Here is a 5,000-nt window from a genome sequence, read left to right on the forward strand (position 1 = left end):
AGACTGGTGGTTTATTCTCTCTCTCTCTCTCTCTCTCTCTCTCTCTCTCTCTCTCTCTCTCTCTCTCTCTCTCTCTCTCTCTCTCTCTATGTGTGTGTGTGCATCATGCAGTATAAGTAGCTCAGAGGAAATAGTTTGATAATGCTTATTGCGTCTCTATTCTCCCAACCTTCTTATAATGATTATACTTCTCTGGATATTGCAATGTAAAGCTTAGAGATGTAAGGCTTCATAAAATCAGTGTTTCTATAATTATCTTGCCTGAATAGCTCTCCCGGCCATCCATCCTCCATGACGGTGATACACCATAGCATGCTTTTAATTTGCCTCTTTAAATTCGTTTTTATTATTGAAAAGAGCAGATAAGCTAATTTTTGCAAGTGCTCTTTATATAACTTCAGTAAGCACCCGATGTTAATTTGTTCTAACAGGAAATATATACGTTAGATGTGAATCACCCTTCCTGGTCTTGTTGCGTGTTGGGGGGGGGGGGGGGCTGTTATGGGGGCCACAACCAAGAGAGTGTCCTCCATATCCATCATATGAATTTCAGATGATCCTTCCGTCCTTCACGGCTTCGAGAGCCCTAATATTATTTCAGCAAACAATCCTCTGGGGCCTTAAAGAGTCTTCCTCTACGTTGGTGATGTTTGAATAAGTCAAGGCTATTGCTTGGCCTTGAGCGTAAGTCTGTTGATGCCTTTGCGAGTATTACCGGAATGAAAAGATCAGTCGGCCGAGGGAACACAGCTGTAGAGAGCCTTCGATGGAGAGGTTATATCAAAGAGTGATCGTGGGTCTCTCTATCCAAGACCGGCCGTTGATGCGATGGCTGTCTTTGCTTCAGGAAAGATTAGACAGCCTTATATAAATTATTCCCTTTAATATTATGTTTGATCACTCTTCCACGGTTTAATTGTTTGACCGTGATTTTGAGCTTTGATAAAATATGTAGATTTTTCATAGTGGTTCCATAGTGGTATTTACTGTGCAGTGTGTACCACACGTTTCGTATACGCTGATACACTTACGGTATTGCTTTATTTTATCTCTAGCTCTCTCTCTCCCTCACGGATAATAGAAAAACCTGTTTAAGATTGCCATTGCATATTTCACATTGTTGGAATTTGTGTGCCATGTTGCCCTCAACCATTTTTATATAAGCTTGTCATCTTGTTACCTAGTATCTAACAGCTACTTCGTGACATGTGATTCAGTTGAAAATTGTCAGTGTTGCCATTTTTATTTATGGTGGTCCTTTAGTTTCGAAATTTTATTCGTGTCGGTGACCAGAGAAACAGTGCAAGATTATCAGACATGAGTAATCAGCTTATTCGCTTTATTGAAATATTTTTGGCTATGGCAAGCAACTAGTATCGTCCGTTATTATAGTCGCTTATACTCTTAGTTTTTAATATCTTCGTCTGACTGAATGTGTAATAGAGGGTTCGCTGTATAAATGCATGGGAGATTCTCGCAGACGCTTTAAATATTGCGATATTTGGAATATAAAAATATTTTGATAAAATAGATTTAGAAATTATATTCTGAATTACGGTCACAAGATCAAATTCATTTGTTTGATTTTTCAAATGATAGCCTTCAGTATAAATGCAGGTTAGAGAGAGTTTCTCTTCTCTTCATTCATTGTGAATAACAACACATAATAACACTCAAATACAAAGAGACAAAAGAACCATAATAAGCGTTCATATTTTTTGGTCGTATTGATCAATTGAGCCCATTGTTTATGGCCTCTATTGTCACTATTATCGCAAAAACCCCTTTTATCTCGATTGTTCAGGTAATTGCTCCATTTTGGGATATTCGTCGACATTTCGTTTTCTCGTGAGACTGGTTTCTTGGAAATAACACAATTTTCTCCTCTTCTTTCCCCCAATACAATTCTGAGAGAAGTGACTGGTTTTCCCTCAGGAAATGTTGTTGTCAACTCAAAGAATAGACTATACCATGCGATGTATGGTACGAGTGGAATCTACTGATGCTAGGAAATTTATAAAAGTTGATCGAATAAAATGGAGAAGAAATCAGGCTAACGAGAATGTACCCCAACTTTAACCAGTAAAGCACTTTGAGAGTGGAGACCTCCACCACGGCATAAAAGCACTAAGTGCAGACCTCCGTCATGGCATAAAAGCACTCAGAGTGCAGACCTCTGCCTCGGCAGCCTATTTCTTACTGTTAGGGTTAATTCGATCGACCTTTTGCCTGACCATTGACCTTAGACTTTCAAAATTTTATCAAATCCATGACTTAACAATTAATCCCTGAAAGTTTCACTATTCTATGAGTAAAGTTGTAGCCATTTGGAATGGTAACACATCGGGTTTGACTTGGAATAGCTATACTCAGCTTAGGGCTTTTGCTCAGAGAGTTTTTGCTTCAACTGAAAAGGAATACAATTTAGCCATAAAAGAAACCCTTTCTGGTATAACCCCTGTACATAAGTGGTGGACTACCCTTAAATTGGCAATCTTTGGTGTAGATGCAACAGTTCCTCCTTTACTTAAGCCAGATGGCTGTGTCACTCGCTGTCCAAAGGAAAAGGCATCCCTTTTGGCTGATATGTGTGACAGTAAACAGAGTAATGAGACCCTTGATCTTCCTCATTCTTGTTTTCCCGAGCCTAAACTATGTAGTTTAGCTTTTCGATCTCGTGAAATTAAAGCTCTCCTGATAAACCTTGATGCTTATGGAGGTGCAGACCCAAATTGTATTTTTTCTTTGTTTTTTTATGAGGACGGAAGATTTCTTACCTCCAAAGTTATGTGTTGTTTTGCGCAAGTTAGCAAGAAGAGGAGCTTTTAGCACTTGTTGGATAATTGGTAATGTTTCTCCACTATGTAAATGTGTTTGTGGTTGCTCAAGTCCAACTGATTACCGCCGAATTTCCATAACTCCAATATTATCTAAAGTTTTTGAATGTTTTTTGGCAAAACATCTTAATAGGTTTGCTGAAAGTAATCATCTGTTCCCTAGTTTGCAATTAGGTTTTTGTAAAGGCCTTGGGGCATGTGATGCCCTTCTTACAATCCCCAATGCAGTACAGAAATCCATTGATTCTGGTCAGGAAGTTCGTATTATTTTCTTCGATTTTAGTGCTGCCTTTTACCGTGTTATGAAGCCGTTGTTTTCAAACTCAAACGGTTAGGAGTGGGCGGGTAGTGTCTTAGCATCATTATTGAATTTTTATGGAATTTTTAGATTGCAAGGAGTTGTTGATGGGCGCCATTTTGATTATAAGAATGTGATATCTGGTGTTCCTCGGGATAGTGTTCTTGGCCCATTACTTTTCTTACTATGTACACATGACATGTGGTTTGGCGTAGAAAACAAGCTTACATATGCATCAATTCCATCTCCTGAATGTAGATCTTGGGTTGCTGTATCCCTTCATAGAGATCCAGCTAGAATTAGTGCATGGTGCAAATTATAGGGGATGAAGTTGAATCCAACAAAACTCAAAGTATGATTGTGAGTAGATTAAGAACAGTGGCTCCTCAACATCCAGATCTCAGAATAGATAATGTTTCTTTACCTCTGTATGACTATTAAAATTTTAGGTGTGATTCTCGACAGCAAATTTACTTTTGAGAAACACATTAGGTCTGTGTCTTCAATTGCGTAAAAAAATTGGCTTATTGGGAAAGTCTTTTAATATTTTCCATAATCAATCTATTCTGAAGAAGTGTTTTAATTTTTTCATTCTATCTTGTTTCGAGTATTGTGCTCCTATCTGGTCTTCAGCTGCTGATTCTCATCTTAATTTGTTGGACAGGAACTTACGGTCTATTAAATTTCGTATTCCTGATCAAGATATTAATCTCTGGTACCTTTGTTCAACTAGTTCGTTATGCATGTTGCATAATATTTTTCATACTTTTGATCATCCTATACATTCAGATCTTCCCGGACAGTTCCCTCCTGTTCTTGATACTAGGCATGCAGTTATTTCTAATAGTCAGGCCTTCTCCATCATGAGGCTCAATACTACACAGTATTCTAGAAGTTTCATCCCAGCTGCGACTTCATTGTGGAATGATCTTCCTAATCGGGTAGTTGATTCGGTGGAACTTCAAATGATCAAACTTAGCGCAAATGTTTTTATCTTAAACATACCGACATAAGTTTCTTTTTATAGTCTATATCTGAAAGGTCTGTTTTAGTGTTGTTACTATACTTGAAATATTTAATTTTGATTGTTTATTTCTTATCTTGTAGTGTAGTTCCATATTTCCTCTCGACACTGGGCTATTTTTCCTTGTTGTATCCCTTGGGCTTACAGCATCCTGCTTTTCCAACGTGGGTTTTAGTTGAAGTAATAATAATAATAATAATAATAATAATAATAATAATAATAATAATAATAATAATAATAATAATAATAATAATAATAATAATTTGAAGTGTCACTGGCTGGGGTTGAAGGACTCTATCCATCTAACTATATATATATATATATATATATATATATATATATATATATATATATATATATATATATATATATATATATATATATATATATATATATATATATATATATATATATATTATATATATATATATATATATATATATATATATATAATATATATATATATATATATATATACATATATATGTATATATATATATATATATATATATATATATATATATATATATATATATATATATATATATATATAGTATGTGTATTCATAGATGTGTGTGCGTGTATTTGCAAAAGAAATCACTGTGTAAGAGAGAAATCCACATTAATGTAAACGGTATACAGTATGTTTTCTTATACACATGAAATTTTGTCCACCTGTAGGTTTGTGATTGTTAGCATATGTATGCATGTTTTTTTTTTTTTTTTAAAGGTCGCTCATGAATGGCAGAGGCAAGGGACAGTGACATTGCCCTAGCAAGCAGGACAATGCCCTAGGGACTGACCATATATACATATGATCAGCGCCCAAGCCTCCTCTCCA

This window comes from Palaemon carinicauda, chromosome 5 (genome assembly GCF_036898095.1).
Source record: "Palaemon carinicauda isolate YSFRI2023 chromosome 5, ASM3689809v2, whole genome shotgun sequence".
Lineage (NCBI taxonomy): Eukaryota > Metazoa > Arthropoda > Malacostraca > Decapoda > Palaemonidae > Palaemon > Palaemon carinicauda.